The sequence below is a fragment of the Lepisma saccharinum genome, chromosome 2, assembly GCF_977018435.1.
Source record: "Lepisma saccharinum chromosome 2, izLepSacc3.1, whole genome shotgun sequence".
In the NCBI taxonomy this organism is placed as follows: Eukaryota; Metazoa; Arthropoda; class Insecta; order Zygentoma; family Lepismatidae; genus Lepisma; species Lepisma saccharinum.
In genome coordinates this window covers 153,591,462-153,609,469 of record NC_139230.1, presented here as the reverse complement: position 1 = coordinate 153,609,469, position 18,008 = coordinate 153,591,462, and positions in this window count along the sequence as shown.

Below are 18,008 nucleotides of genomic sequence, written 5' to 3'. Positions count from 1 at the left end.
ATGGATTGTTTTCTCTTCCTGGCCCCACATCGACGAAAAACGTTCTGTCTTACATACACAAGTTGAAGTCACATACAGCCGTGCTATTAATTAGCAGTTGAGGAATTTTGAACTCAACCGTTCACTTCAACATTAATTTTTGAGCTGAAGATGTGTCATATTCTTGTTATATGCTAAGATGTCCTAGTAACCTATTATATTTACTGCAAATACGTTCGCGTCCAACATTTTGAGACAATTTGTCCTACTTTCCGCTGAAGAGTGATCTGAGAGCCCTGTGTGTGATGGAAACTGTTTTCACTCAATTTCTGATATAATTTATTCCAGCATTTCCTTCAACTTCTATTACCTTGTTATTACCTCCAATGCTTACACGACTTTTCCTTCGTGCTCGACCATTGGGTTCAGAAATGTTTAAAACACCCCCATCTCCCGCGTGTAAATAGCAGGCAACAACACTCTGGAAGTGTATACAACTTGTTTACTACATATTTTACGAAAATATTAGAATGTTAGCTTGATATAACTGTGGATTGGAACGAACGAAATAAAATACCTGTTTTATACGCACACTGGAACGAGGGAAGGCCAGCTGTGAGTGAGTCACTCTACTCTGGCAGTGAAGGTCACTGATCGAAGCAGTTAGGCTTGCTTGCTACAAGCAGGCGCCTTATCTTTCCTCAAGGAAACACTGAAATCTTCGTTACATTTTTTCGCCAGACTAATGGTGAACATTTACAGGAACGTAAGGAGTAGTATCGTATTCTATTGGAATTAGATTTCGTGGTGTTTAAGAGATTTCATAACAATATGTAAATCTCTTTTGTGACCTACACTGAACTTATTTTAAAGTTTCATTGGCATGTGAAAGCGGAAATTTGGAGCAGGGAGTCGTAACGTACCCAATTTGCGTTACACGTTACGTTCCATTTTGTAGGAGGAAGAGTATGGTTCAGCTGCTGGTACCCATGTAACGTAACGAAATGCAATATGTTACAGACTGACGTTACAGAGAACGTAACAAAATGTATTATGGTAGATATTAACGTTATAAAGGAACGGAACGAAATGAGCACATTGGAACATAACGTAATATGCAATATGGTATATACTACCGTTACAAGGATACAAGGAACGTAGTAACGAAATGCATTGTGGTATATACTAGCGTTACAAAAAAACGTAACGAAATGCAACATGGTAGTAAATAAGGTACATAGGAACGTAATGAATGCAATCCTCCGTAACGGAACGAAGTGAAAGGCAATATGGTTAATTAACGTTACATAGGAATGTAACAAAATGTAAACCACTGTAGCGGAACGGAACAAAATGCAGTTGGGTACATACCATCTGCATAAGGAACGTAAATAAATTCAGTATGGTAGATGTTAACGTTACAAGGAAAGAACAATTCACAAATGTTTGCTAGTAACGTTATAGGTGCGTGACAAATATAATCTATTAAACATCAAGAAAGAAAAAGGAATAGCCCAAATCTCTTGCCATTCATTGGAACATTGCGAAAAATAACTCAGTATATTGTGTGGGATTAATGTTTCGTTAAAAATATGGTTGTTTGTAAATTAATGAATTTCCACCAGGGTTGTTAAAGGATCAGGAATTTTAAATCAATTCAATTCAGGTTCAGCAGGGAATATTAGCAAGCATAAATGGATCTGGACCGTAAAGAGCCTTTTTATGTTTAAGGTATTTAAATAAGTTCCAGGAACCTTTTTTCTGGATCAATTGAAATACGGCACAGGGTCCTTCGTTCCGGATCAATTTAAAGACGGTCTAAGTTCCATATTTGAAATGAAACAATACGCAACTTGGACCGAATTTACACTGTGATAGAACAGGTTCCGGTATTGTTGCGGAACCCAATAGAACCCATTAGTTGATGGGTTCGTGGACGTTTAAAAACCCTGATTTGAAAATTACACTTTTGGCTCGAAATTGAATAAACCTTCCATGTAGTGTAGAAATGAGTAGCCATAGGCGTGCGCACGAAGTCCAAAGGGGGGGTTAATGCCCCGCCCTAATCATGGACGTCTGCAGATATTTTCGACGGAGGGAGAAGCGAGGTATTTTTCCATGGGGCATATTACCCCGATAATAGTGTTGCCCCCTCAAGAAACACCACTTGAATTCGAAATTATCGCATTCCTGCATACCCATTATAATAATTAATGTAAATTACTATGACTGGAATCAAATTATACGTGTGAAATATATACTTTTAGCTGACATTCGTTTTCTAAAGGAGAGAGGTGGCCATCCGCACCCCCCTTTCAGATTTCCATGCCCCTATATTATTATACTTTAATCCAGAAAGTTAGGGGAGAGGAATTTTATCGCCGGTTATTAAACTATATTATGCTCTTGAAGAAAATGAAGTATTTTTAAGCCAATGAAAGTTCACAAAACAACTACGGCTAAAGAAGGTGCAGTGGCGCAACCACAGGGGGGGGGGGGGAGATTGGGCCTCAACCTTGGACGGAAATCAATTCTAAGGGGTAAGGTTGCAAACATTGAACTATGGAAAGAAAGGTTGCAGAATCTAAGAGTTGCAGGACAAAACGATACTAAAGACGGATTTAGTTTTCACGTCTTTCGTGCATTATTTCTTCCAGACGGTCAAGAGCATCTGCAAGGAGGCACAGAAGGGCAATTGCCCCCTTTCGATTTATATCTTTATACAAATGTAAATAAAGTTATATAAAATTGTCTAGCTCGTTTCGCTCGCAATATCTGCTTTTCTTACAGTCTTGTCAATTTCAAACCCTTAGCTATAGTGGAACCATGAGCAAAACAACCTGCGCAGACCCACGACTCCTGTACACCATACTCCCGCTTGTAGGGGAGGGGGAGAGTGGACCATGCTTCCTTATGGCCCGAGGTGGAGGGAAGAAGGGAAAGCTGCGCGGGGACTTTTCGTCCCAAGGTTTTTTTCCTTGTGGTCGATGTATAGGGGACGGCGGCAGTCAGCCCTGGACGCCGAACGATGTAAATAGAAAAAAAAATGTAAAAGAGAATGTCATGGGCCTCCATGATTTTTTTGCGCCATATTAAATCAATATTGTTTTCAGTTTGCAAAAATTTGGATCTAAAAGTTTTCTTGATCGCTTCGCTAGCAATTTATTTTCTGTAATGCATTGTAAATTACCAGAGGGAGAAGTAACAAGAAGTAAGTACGTCAGACTATTACAAACAGTTGAGTCTTAAATGTATGAACAATTGTTTGGGGGAGAAGAAGCGCACACATTTCAGAGGCATATTTTTTGTTGTTTGTTGTGGGGCGAATGAATTCATTATGTAATGTATTAATATAGGCTATATAAATTGTGTACGTATAATAATAGTGCCATTATTACTACTATTATTAATAGTTTATCCAAGTACTCCCCCCGCAGACAAGAATTTGTGGTTACTCCTCTGAGGGGGTGCATCATTTTCTATGTAATTGAAAACTATCGCGCTTCGTTCTCTGGCAAATTTCTTAAAAATAAAAGTAAGGACATTTTGAACAGGACACTTAATAACATAATGGCGATGTCTTCCATTCCTAACTCCCAGGTGTGGGCAGACGTTGTAACATGCACTTTTAGTGACCATTGATTTCTACCATAAATTGCTACTACTAGATAGTGAACATAGAAGTGCATGTTTGGACACACGCCAGAGATTGTGCTTATGGCAATGGTCATCGTTAGTGCTCGAAAGTTGATGTGTGTGTGTGTTCAGTAGACTTTCAGCTATGCAATTGCGGGCGCGCACTTATGTGTGTGTAACAAATTTACTTTGTTTTTATATAGTCTTGTGCAACGTACGCATACTGTACTTTAGCGAGGACAAGAATTTACATGACCCCAACTCAGCCATGCAAAAATTAAACTTTGATAGTTATTGGAGCCCATTTTAATATTACAATTGTGGGTTCAGTATTTTTGAGGTATCGATAAGACATGTGGAACGACTGATTCTAACAAAATGAGTCAAGTTCAAAAGATATGTGGATGCTATTTGTCATCTCCATTTACATTCCATGCTGTTACACGGGATGATTTGGTAGTAGAGTGATTGACTATTCGGTTTCCATTCTTCAAAAACTCATTGTCCAGAACATTAGAAAGTAACATGCTGATTTGGATACACACACAGGCAGACACGTGCGTCCATCAAGGTAATTAATGTACATTAATTTGCATTTGCGTGCGTCTTTTGATAATTTATCAGATGCCATGCAATAATTACTTAGACAAGATAATGACAATGATGTTGCCATTTTTTGATATTTTATTAAGAGAATTTTATAACAAGAGAACTAAACTTAACCTTAGGAAGTAGCGTGTTTGAAAAACAAGAATTGATTTTAGGTTACATATTAGGAGGCTAACAGTAACGTCTGTTATTGAGTGGTGTTCCTGAGTAATGTGCTCTAAATGTTACATTTTGAGGTACATTCTAAAATGGCTGTCAAATTTATCATAAAAAATCTAAAAATTTACACTAATCTCTCACAAAGAAACAGATATCATGGGAATTAATACAATAAAAAAAAATTAGGATTTGTTCACCAACCAAGGAATAACAATATTTGCCATATATTCAACTCCCTACAACATCGAAGCTCAATTTTTTTTAAAAAAATGTAAATATACATATATTTAAAGTATGCATTCGTACTGTATAAGCATAAGAATAGAACGGAGGTTCTGAAAAGTATATATTGAAACAGTTTTTAAAATTTTGTTGAATATCTTTATTATTCTCTTAATCATTCCAAGGTAAATTCTAAAACAAGGAAAAAAAAGACCTTATTACTTAAAAAACTAGAGAAATTTTGTATCTTTCAAAACAAAGCAAATACACTGTCATTTCCTTCAGGTGTCAATTTAAAACTAAACAGAATTCCACAAATTTGACATGAATAAAAATATATTTCATACTCTTGTATAACATCAGTATATCTGTGCAATTTTGTGAACAGGTAAGACAGCTACTCAAAACTAAATTTATTAATTACTAGGAAACATTAAACAAGTACGAGCAAAATTGTTCTTTTAATTAAATTACTTCTTATGGAACCTCTGAAAAGATTTTCTTTGGTTACAGCTACTTATGTATAATGAACTATAAGATCACAAAAAAAATCAAGTAATTATATACATTATTAATCTAGACAGTAATATTCCCCACATTTTCAACATGTTGTACAAGATCTTTCTGTGGTGTATCATTGGATTCCACAAAGTTTGCTACAATGTTTGTAGTCAATTCTGTGCTGCTATTTCTGAGATTGCTTTTTAATGAAGATTTAGTTAGATTTTTTTTCATGAAAATATAATTATTTCTAATAACAAGTATGTCATCAATAATTTCGGTTGCCATATTACACCTGAGTGGGTTTAGTATGAATTTCAGAGATGAAAAGAGTCTCTCGACACTAACTTGTGTTGCAGGAGTAGAGAGAACAATACAAGCCAAAATGTACAATTCGGGACAACTTGATTTTCTAATTTCCCAGAAATTTAGAACATTTTCAGTCCTTTTCAGTCTTCGAGTTGAAACAAAGTAAGTGTCCAATAATGACGCAATATTAAACTTTGGTGCAGATATGGTATTCCGCCGCAATAAATCTTGTTTCTTTAAGTAGTTTGTGACATGGTCACTGTCATCATCTTCAGTGCTGGAATCTTCTTGTTTCTTTACCTCTCCACACACTGATAAGGATTTCATGTGTTCAAGTCTTAACCACAACTTCTGGAGATACACCTTCGCCACATGGATGTTTTCTTCACTTAAAACAGAAAAGTACCTGGGATCCATGTAAATAGAAGCAAGAAATCCTGGATACTCAAATAATGATGGAAGTCTCTCTTCGTTATTGACATATAATGCTTGTTTTTCTCGTTTGTCCATGCCCTCTACTATGTGGCGTGCAAGGTCTGTGTTGATTGTTGATGTTTTAAGGCGACACTCCAGCCATATCCCGTAGAAGTCGCCAAGTAGAATCTGTTCTTCTTGCAGCCTCTTTGTGGCTACTTTGGCTGGTTCCAGTGACGTCAAAATAGCCTCAATGTATATCCAGTCTTCTTGCTTTATTTTAACTTGCTCTTGATAGTAATCCCCTATGAACTTTTTAAGTGTAAAAAGTGACTGGAGCATATCATTTGTGCTGTTCCATCTTGTCGGGACATCAAGGGATGGTACCGGCAGTGATTCTGCATTCAATTGACGCCGTGCTGTAGGCGATCGTAAGACACGGCATGCTGCTTGACATGTCACAATAATATCCTTAACTTCAGGAATGGAATTGAGAGCATCATTTACGACTAAATGAAGAGTATGCGACGCGCAACGAACGGATTGGAGACGATAATCTTTACTCGTCAATTCCATTTCAATATCTTCATCTTCGTAAGTGTCTTGAGAAATATTAGACATCTGTGTTTCTTGATCTTCCCCAATAAGTTTCCCGGCTTTAATCATGTTTGCTCCAGTGTCTGTAGTTAAACTATATATATTCTCCACGGGCACATTATACTTATCCAGAATGTTCAACAATTCGTAACGCAAATTGCTACCTGTTTGAGACACAAATAACTCTTGAACTGACAAAGTACGCAATTGGAGAGCCCCATTTACAACAAACTGAACGTTGACACCAAAGAATGATCGTCCATTTTTCGAAGTAGAATCAACTTTTAGATGTATCAATTTTCCCTCCATTTCGCCGCGTATTGTTTCTCTGATCTGCTGGGCCTGACTGAATAGCATGTTCCGTACACCTTCCTTGTTCACGATAAACCTGCAGAGAATAAAATTTGCTTTCATCCTTAATTGATAAGTTGTTTCTTGATTTTTGAAATTTTCAAGACATTTGTTTCAAACCCAAAATAGAATTAAAATTCTTAAAAATATTTTTCAAATAGTATGAATTAATTATATTATCAAGCTTTCATCAACTAGGCAAATGTTACAAATATGAGAAAGCAGAACACTTTTTTGGTGAAAGTGAAAAAGATTGTTATTTAAAACCATAATAGGTTAACCTCTATCAGTGTGTCTAGAAACTAACGCAGCTTGCATGCAATAAACAGTGTTATTTGATGCAATCAACGCTCTTTAGTAAAGTTTGAACTAATGAGGAAGTTATAACACCACCCTCCCTGGTCACAGCACTGGGCTTTGGCAATAGGTCTTTTTGCTTCATTCAGATATACCTAAGGCTGTGAAAAGGATATATGTGACACCTATATTTTTTTTATTTTCTAAAATATATTAACAATAGTATATAGGGGATATCTAAATAAGTTGTACTGCATGCTCAGTTCCATCCAGCACTGGAAAGCTACAGAATGTTAGCATAACCTGTCTCTAGGCATATGGAGTACAGTGAGTTTGTTTTGTCTCTGCGCAGAGTTAGCACGTGATATGGGACAGATGCCGGCACTTTCGTCCCGTAACGTCTAGCATGCAGACAATTATACAGTATTTATATTACATATTCCGACCTAACCTGTGTTATAAGAGTTTAAAACGAACGCACTGTATATGTAACAACTTTGTAAAATTGAGGAAAATTTGACATAATATTTGAAAACTTTATATTAATTAGTTTTGTTTGAGTGTACAAAAGTGTGTTAAATATCATTTGATGAAAAAATGTGTCTCATACATATCAGTCTTCAGAAAATTACTTTTCCAGACAGTTATACTTAGTTTACTTATTCAAAGAGTAACTGTTGCAGTTGAAATTACTCATGATTATGTCAGTGAGTAACTAGTTTTACAGTTATTTGAAAAACTAACTTAACGTAATTGCATTCCTTCTAAACATTGTAAGGATATACAGAACTCTCTACCTTCATTACATGAGGCTGGATCAATAAAATCAATGTATTTGAAGTAACCTGAAATGAATTTCTAAGGAATTCTAACTAAAGAAGGTAGCTGTAACCGTAGCAGAGTTTCATTTTTGCAATAGATGTAACTTTATGACGTTACTTTTACTATTCTTTAAGACAAATTTTTAACTTTAAAATTTGTAGCGTTGGGGGAAAAAGTTAAATTTCGCAACACTGTTTCAACTATGGGCTCCCGCGTAGCCAAATTATTAGTGATTTAACATTTGGCGCTAGCGGTCCAGGGTTAAATTCCTGGTGGGAGCCCTCCAAAATTTCAGTCCTGCCCAGCTACGCGAGGACAGTAGTTGAGCTAGTTAAGGAGTGGGTTCTGTCTTGAAAGCCAGAAATAGCTGCGATGGACTATGCGCGGACCAAGCGTCATCCTTTGAAAAATCAGCTTAGAGTTGTTGGCATTTGAATAATTAGTCTTGTTTGTATACGTCAAATTGATTTAAGGGCCTTTCTCTTAGAGGGGTAGTTTAGCTTCCAACTATTTCTTTTCTGGACGCTTTTGTTTCCTTTTTTTTTTCGGAATCTCCTACTAAGGCAAGAAAGCTGGGCTTCGTTCCATTTTGAATTTAGGACATCCACGCTTTGTTGCAATTCGTCATTTCTAGTTGCTCATTAAAACTTCAGTGTTTGGTTTAATCTTGATTGTTGTCATAATATTACAATGCGATGACATACCACAGACATAAAATCCAAAATAAAATTTCTTAAATATTTATTTTCTTGTAATTAATGATCATTGGGTGTGTTCAATTTTTCGCAATAAAATATCCAACAGAAAGTAACTGCAAAAGTAAGTTATTCTTAAATTGAGTAGCTGCACCGAACCTACTTTTTGAACCAAGCAACTGACTCTAGTAACTTTCCGAACACTGATTAAGACTGTCCGTTACTAACAATGAAAATAATTTCATTCGTATACAATGTGAACATACTAAGGAATACATGTAAAGGACAATCTGACGACATTGATGAAAATACGCACCTGTCAGAAGCTGGCATCGCTTCCAAAAGAGGATTCACTATATCTTGAAATGCTTGGTCATTCATCAGTGAAAAAGGACGTCCGTGCTCCGAGATGAGTCGGATGCAAGACTGCCTGAGGATGTCTGCGGTCATCTTTACATTTAGGAGAATATTGGCTTTCGGATTACTAGAGATAGCATTTCTCATTTTCTTCTTCTGCAGAAATGACAGCTTATCTTGATGCCTCCGCTTGATATGTTTCTCTAGGTTACCACTATGATCTCCCTATAAAGAAAATAGTTTTATTCATACTGAAAGAATTAATATCAAAGTAAAATCTATGTGCGAGTTTGTGTATTCGTACAATATACCCATATACGTAAATATATGGAGACCACTAACTGTCATTATATAACAATATGCTTAATGTATGGAGATTAGTCACAAATTGGAATCCCAGCACTTTTTACGCCTGATTAAAATACTATAGAATACCCTACACATAGTGGATGGTAGTGAGCTCGCCCTGTTGAATAGGATGGGATTTCTGAGTGGAATGTTCAATGCAGCATATTGATCAAGATACAACAACTGAATTACGGCGAAGTAGGTTAGAAACCCTGCGTGCTCAAGAGCAGCTTCGATAAGGCACCTGAATTGTCTAGAGCTGAACAAGGAAATGGGCGATCTTTATTTCCCAAGGCCATTCCGCAAAACTAATGCCACAAGAAGTTTCCTGTGTGGATTTGTGAGCATGAAATTGTAGGTTGATGATAGTACTACAAGACGTCAAGTGGATTTTTTCCGTTTCGTTATTTTATATCGCTTTGCTACCTATAGAGTTTGAATAACTAATTAATCATTTGATGAGCAGACAAACACAAAGTAGCCGATCCCGTGGCAAATTAATTAGCGTAATACAATGCGAAGTCTAAAGTCTGATTAGAACCTGGACTAGAAGATATTGTCTTTATACCACTTCCATCATCTATCGCATCCTTTATCATCGCGATTAACAGTGTTAGACGCGAAATAAAAATAGAACCTTTGCAAGGACGTCCGAAAGAGGGGCAAGGGGTGGACGACCCCCCTGGAAAATGAAAGTCAACCAAAAATTATATATATATATATATATATATATATATATATATATATATATCACATATAATGTCATTTCAGCTACAATAATATATGTTAATTATTGCATGAACATAACTTCAAATTAAAGTAATGTTTTTTTTTAAAAGACAACACTTATGGTGTAGGACATGCACCTTGTTTCCCCCCCTGGAAAAAACTACCTTGCTTGCCCTTCCCTGAAAAAAAATGCGGGCGTCCATGAACCATTGGTATCTACTTCGGAGTATAAAGCGTTGTTTCTTCAATGTATAGCGCGGAAGTAGACCGCAACAGCCTCTTATTTGACAGGAAATAGCAACACGAGAATAGGGATTCCTCGTATTTTAGATTTTCTCAAACTAATTTCAAGTATGTGGTGGAAATTCCTTCTATATAGTATGCAAATCGAGGTTTGCAGTTTGAATGGGCGTATTCCTTTTCTCGGTTTTTCCTGGAGACGATATTTTCAATTACTTTGAAGCATTTTGTACCATTTTTTATTTTTATAAGCAATTTCATTAATTATACATATGATAGAATGATCTAAACATGAAACTCATTGTCTCTTCCAATGATTAACAGTTTTCCTTGCCTTTCATTACGCTAGGCCTCTCAGTCGCTATCTTTGTTGTGAACCTAGATTAAGTGTGGGGCTTATCCTCTATGCTTTCATCATACAGCATGGCTGTGGGCTACATGCTTGACATCTTAACACAACTCCTTTCAAATATTTCTCGGGAAACGTATTTCACCTATCGTCCTACGGGAATCAGACGAACGTAACTACAAAAATGCGGTTTTCAGTTTTGTTAAAAAAAAAATCCTCTGAAGGGTATTTGAAGTAAATCGACATTTTTCCACTTCTAATTCTTATCTGTAAGACTGAGTCACGTTTAACAGTCAGACTTTATGCACAGTAAGGCTAATCGGAACTGAACCTACAGTTTATAAAATTGGATCCGAACCACTGTGTGCCTCCACCGGGTATCGAACCCGGGACCCCTGGAATACAAGGCGACGACGCTACCACTGCGACATCGGGGAAGCCGACCTTCACTTCAAGTATCGCTATCACTTTTTAGTAGTCAAGGAGTATTGCATTCATTTCAATTTGGAGTAAGAGTTCAGCATTCACGTAAATCAGCAAACTTTGAGTTTTAGATACAATGTTCAATAACAACTTATATCGTCACGGCCAACAAAATAATGGCCATGAAAAAATTAGTATCAAGACACCATACTAAAATTGCTGCTTGAAGAACACCGTAAAGACTAAAGTCGTTGCCTGCTCCGTGACTGATCAGCTAAGCTGCTATTTGAAACCCTGGCTAAGGTATGGACGTACCATTGAGTTTGTCCCAATATCTATTCAACCTCAACATAGTAAATAACTGAAGAGGTAGGAAAGCTACGTAAAATTGCCGAAATAGGAAATAAAATACTCCTCTACCCCCCACACATGCATATGGAGCCGAGTTTTGAAATGCCGAAGCAACTATTGCCCACGGTCAGACTATATCAGTTGCTTTCAAACGTTAACATGATGAAATGAACGTTTCTATATGCACCTCCATGCAAATAATTTCATAGAATCCCAAATAAAGTTAAATTAATTAATGTATTGAAACTAGGCATTTGAATTTTCCCAAGGCAAACCTGCAGACATGAAAAGATCTGCCCATAGTCTTCAAGCACCTTTAAATACGCTGGCTCATAGCAGAATGTGATGTGTGAGCAAGAGTGCACTCGTGCACAATCCTACGTGTAATTTACAAACGTTAATTATTTTCCATTTCCTTTCGCCTGCATCCTAACATTTTTTTAATCCACGACAATCAGAGCAAAAAGTTTAGTTAGTTTTTTATGATAAGATTGAATTCCTGCAGAAATGAACAGAAACTACTGTGGGACCACAAGGATATAAACCTGAGCAGACTCGCGGCTCGCGTGCACCGTACTCTCGCGTGGAGGAGAGGGGCACAGTAAAGCATGCTTTCTTATGGCCAGAGCTGAATGGAAGAAGGAAAATCTGTGCGTACACTTTTCGGCGTTTTTTTCCCCCTTGTGGTCGCTCTATACGACGTATAACCCCATTGCACTCTAAACTAAGGCTCTCCGACATTTAGACGAGCTGTTTTCAGTTTCCTTTTTCGAGACCACGTTCTCTACGTTGACCCTCACTGGCAGAACAATTGAGAGGAAGAATGTAACTTATAAGATAGAAAACACTTATGATGTTTAAATAGTAATAACACGATCAAGGTGGCTTCGGTCTAGGACGGCTATGAGATTCGACAAGTTAAGATAAGTCCCATCCTGAAATCCTAAATAACGGAATTTACGGCGAGAACTGAAACATTTCAACCTGCCCGAAGATTGCACTTACCGCAACTTTCTTTCCGCAGCCCGGAATAAGACAGTGAGATTCTCGTCGTATGTCATCAAAGGAGAAAAACATGCGAACGGGATTTTTTCTCTTTCTTCCCTTGGATAGCGAAGAACCTTCTCCTTCCATTGTAACCAATCGTAAAAGACCGAGATTCCCATTCACGCTAGTTTTAAGGATCCCAATTTCTTCATCTACCTCCGCTGTAAAATGTAGTTCTAACCTCCTACCCCTCCCTTAAATCGAACACTGCGAATCTGATTGGCTCCATGTAGAAGCAGCTTGTGGCGTATTTGTACACTGCTGAAAAATGCAGAAGCAGAAATAGTTATTTCCGTGGGTTAAAGCAAGATATATATATATATATATATATATATATATATATCTTGCTTTAGTATATATAGGCTATATACTAAAATGACAAAAAGGTAAGTAAAATAACCTAATTCAATTAATCATATACATATACACACCTGAACGATTATCGCCTGCACCATATTACTGAACAAATCCAAAATAAAACTTTATAATCACTCATTCCACTAAATGCCCTTGAGAACTGGAGATAGGTTGTCGTCGTCTTCTTTGTTTGGCACACACCGCCTATTAGCGATTTCTTGCCAGAGGTCCTATTTGGTAGTATTACACTTCTCTTAAGAAAAACACTTGAGGTGTTTTATCAAACTTTCTAGGGTGCACGCAGTGATTCTAATCCATTTCACCAAAAATATACTTTTGTCCCTATGGATTCATGTCTCACCATATGTACGCTTAGATTTATTTATTGATTTATTTATTTCAGATGTTACCCCTAATGAAGTTAAGGAGTTTTCATTTAATGCCCTTGCATTTTCTTTCTTGTGTCCCTCTGCTTTGATACCGAAATGCTCTTTTGTTGTAAAACACACCTACAAATACTTAAAAAAATAATAATTCTAAAACGTATTAGCTAAAAAATACATTTTTCTTGGACTTCTTTATTAGGCACAAATGTGTACACTAAATACATATTCAACAAATACAAAGTGAGATCACTTACCTTTAAGAAGCCGGGTTCGCATCCAGGATAAAACGTTCAATAAATGTTAGTATTAATATCTCCATTTCCTCTCTTCTTTTTCACTTAGAATTCCATCAAATAAACAGGCGTAATTCTGCAATTCCCCATCATTTGACATTTACAATCAGTGAATATGATAACAAAAGTGCTCTCATGTCTACAAATGTCTTTATACTTCACTACCTTCGAGACGTTACGTTGTTCACGTCGCAAACAACAGAAAAACGCTTCGCTAAATAGGTAGACTCTCGAATATTTGGCCAGATAAGACGTTTTCATTTTAAGGCATGTCAGACACATTTTAAATGAAGGAACGTTAGAATTTTTTTTAAAAAAATATCTTCGGTATCGTAGATGTGTGATACAAAGTGGAACAATTTTGAAAAAATACAATTTAGTCAGATATTAAATTATGAACGTTGGACTTTACATAGCAGCAACATTAATATTCGGATACACTTAATAAAATAAGGAACAAAGGAAGTAGCTAAAAATGAGTACATAAAAAATATTACGTGGTAGAGTGGCACAGCACGCTACGACGCCAGGGGTTCCGGTTTCGAATCCCGACCTGTGCAGGAGTGTTCTTTGTGATTGTCCCTTCATCAGTTTCACCATTTCGTCGCTCATACTCATCGTTGCTTTCTTAACCGCCAGATTACCATTTCGGATGTACAGACGGGATAAAATGAAATGTACTTCCGTTTTCCTACCAACTCAGAAGCGAGTTGGAAACTCTTCATTGCTCCTGTATAGATAAGAAAGTGGGGGAGGGCAATAGCAGACAAGGCCAGCACGCAAACTTGTTTCCGGCAAAGCGTCTTGTTGGAGTCTTGGCAGTTTGTGGAAGGATTTTGTGTTCCTCCCCCACCCCAACCCCGCCTTTCTCTCTCTCCTTGAGTTTGTGTTTGTGTGTGTGTGTGTGTGTGTGCGCGCGCGCCGACACCTGTTTCATTTTAAGTTTGACGTATTTTTATTGCATCGACTAATTGCTGTCATGACTGGAAATGAAACAGGTTAGCAATGGAGACATCATGAGGGATCAAAAATACAAAAATTCCGGGCATGAGTACTTAGTAGTAGTAAAGGTAAGGTAAAGTTCGTCGTGCGTATAGAACCGTGCCATGAAGGCACATTTAAGGGTTTGTGGCAGTAGGGTGTCGCATATTCTCGAGTTCGGACATTTTGGAGGTCATATGACCAGCACCACGCTCCAGCCGTCTTTACTCCCCAAGGATGTAGAAGAAACGAGAAAATAAAAATGTTTTACATTCTGCGTATGTGACAAGTAATTTTTTGGATATTGTCTTTGAAGTATCTGTTAACATCCTAACCCGCAATTTTGTTTAAGGATAAAACTGGTTGAAGGCCGCGAGTGTTCCTGAGAAGTAATGAACATATCACAGAACGCGCAATAGTTTAGCTCGCGTTTTTCTGAAAAAAAGAAAGAATGATATACAAATCAATTCTACGAATGCTTACGTCATTGTGACCATGGAGTGCATTTTGCACACTAACGAGGATCTGGCGTCATGACATAAGGTCAGTATAATGGTCTGTGGGGTTTGGACTGTGTCCTATCCATTTACGTTTGTAGTTGTCCTTTCACAAATTTCATCTTAACACACCTTTCATACTTATCTTTGTGATTACCCGAAAGTGGAAGAAAAGCGAAATAAAATAAATAAACACATCGATTATTGTGTCCCTGCGTTTTTCAATCTTTCTTCATGACCGAAAATTTATGTTTCACTGATGTAATGCATCACTTTAATCATGTGAATTATTTTCCGTCATCGTTGTGTGCTTAATCATTCCTTAAAGCATAGACTCTAATGCTGTTGTCCTTAGTGTAATTGATCTTATTGTGTGGAAGTTTTGATGTGGACAAAATAATGGTGAAGAATAAATCTCAATTGATTGTTCGAAATTTAAAATATAATAACTCCGAGGTGACGCATATTAACTGTTCTTAGTTCGATGTCAAAGAACGATTTCTCCTATACATTAAGAAGGATTCCGGCCTCCGTGGTAGAGTGGTTAGCACAGCTTGCTTAAACACCGGCTTTGGCATTGTGTTCATTCGGTGTTCATTGTGAGTGTCCCTTCATTAATTTCATCATTTCATCGACCATCCTCATCGTCGCGTTTAGCCAAAAGTGGCACAAGAAGCGAATTAAAATAAAGCAAATCAATCAATCAATCGATCATAGGGTCTCCGGTTTCATAGAGCAGTATGCAAAGCACTTCGTCATGGATGCCCTCAAAATTCAAATAATAATTTGCAACAGAAAACCTGCTATTAGAGTATTTTAATAGTTTAGGCATATTAACAATTCACGTCAACCAACAATAAACAATTTATTGATTGATTTTCTTTTATTATACTTCGCTTTTTGTGCCACTTTTGGCTAATTTGCAAAGATCAAACATTCATGGCCAGGCCAGGATTCGAACCCGGAACCCCTGGTTCTGAGATTTCGGCCTGTGTATGGGGTTGGTGGCCATCCACCGTCGTGAGGAAATTGAGGAGCTACAAATTAGTAGCGTGACGCGGCCATGGAAACCTGCAAAGACTGAAGACCACAGATTAGCTGAAGACTTGTCTTGTTAACCACGCGTCACCCCATAATTCCAACCTCGGCAGGTGGAAGTGAAGCCGGCAGTCGGTAGGTAGGACGTGGCCCTCACGGACCGTTGCGTCACGGGTTATTATTATTATTATTATTATTATCATCATCTTCAATCAAATAAAGCTTTATCGTTATATATTACCGTATTTCATCGCATAATCGTCGCACCCTGTTTTTCAATCCAAAGAGAGAGAGGAGGGGGGGAAGGCAGAACACAAAATCCTTCCACAAACTGCCAAGACTCCAACATAAAGCTTGCTGGAAACAAGTTTCCGTGGTGGCCTTGTCTGCTACTGCCCTCCCCCACTTTCTTATCTATACAGGAGCAATGAAGAGTTTCCAACTCGCTTCTGAGTTGGTAGGAAAACGGAAGTACATTTCATTTTATCCCGTCTGTAAAGCAGTCCCAATGTCTGCTCCAAGTTGCACAGCTGCTTTCAGAGCCCTTGGTTTGAGAAGGGGGTGGGGGTGAGGAAAGGGTCTTGATTTTTCATACCGAAGCTCCTTCATTTCTTTCTCCCATTTATCTTGGTTGAATTTTCTGAGATACGGAATTTACCTCATTTTGCTTTTCATTACGTTTTATTGCGTTACCCACGGTACGCTTACATGTACTTAACATTTTCAATTTCCTTGCACGTACCGACACCCTTTGGTTAGATACGGCAAATATAAATAGCTGTCGTTCGTCAAATGTTGTTTTTTTGTTTTGTTACCCATTTTTCTCGTACTTCAGTCAGGGATCAATGCAGTTACTCATAACAGATGTAGTCAGGAAGTAGCATGAATTGTTCTTTCCCCGCATTGTAGTTGACCGGTAAAAAACTATGTAACAGTAACAGAAGGCTTTCAAGATTTGTCTGAATATTAAAGTGATCTTTTTTTTCACACCCAAATATAAATAACTAATTTCAGATTTGAAAACGTAACAGGGGTGTAAGGGGTGACCTTCCACGCAGTACATACACCCAATCGTCAAAATCAGTTCCACGTAGTACACCCTGGGCTGCCTTTTGCTGACTAACAAGTCTCTGGCGACTGGCCAGTATAATTCTGTATGTTCTCCTGCTTTTTGTCATGTGTGCTGAGTGCCCCTTTACAGCCTCAGCTTTTAACCTAAGTCAGAATATTTTCATATTTCAGTTATGCGACCTTACAGTTATGTTATTTGTTGTGGTAAGGGGCTGGACCCAGTATAACGTGGCGGGTGCAAAATAGCCTAAGTGCTGAAACACCCAAAATTAAACAAAAAAAGAAAAACGTAACAGGGAATATAGCTTTAATAAATGCGTATAAATATTTCACAATGGATTATATTTATGTACATGTTGTTAATTGTGAAATATTGTGAAGAAATGAAACAAAATGCTACGTTTCGGTTACTAATGTGAGCCACTGTATATGTAATGTTTTTATTTCATTAACAATGTACAATGGTCAAATACAACTTTGCAGACCTCCGTGGCGGAGCGGTTAGCACATCGCAATACGACGCCACAGGTCCCGAGTTCGTATCCCAGCCTATGCATCATTTTCATTTTTCTTTGTGATGTCCTTTCGTCAATTTTGTAATTTCATCACCCATCCTCGTCTTCGCGATTAGCCAAAAGTGGCAGAAAACCAAAGTTAAATATAACAAATCAAAATCAAACATTACTTGGCATGACAAGAATGGATAGGTTATTTTGAAGCTGCTGTTATTAAAAGCAAATTTTATGTAGCTTTCCTAGACAGAAGTTTCAAACACAGAAACTGATTGATTGGATAACGCCTGTGGATTCCTACTCGAGCAGAAAATGTATATGTTTCCATTTATTACTTACAACAATAGCAGACTGATTTCCCGCTAAATCAAAGAAAACTTGCATTCACAGTTACAAATTGACGTGTTGAATGATTTCTCTCACTCCAATTCTGCTTAA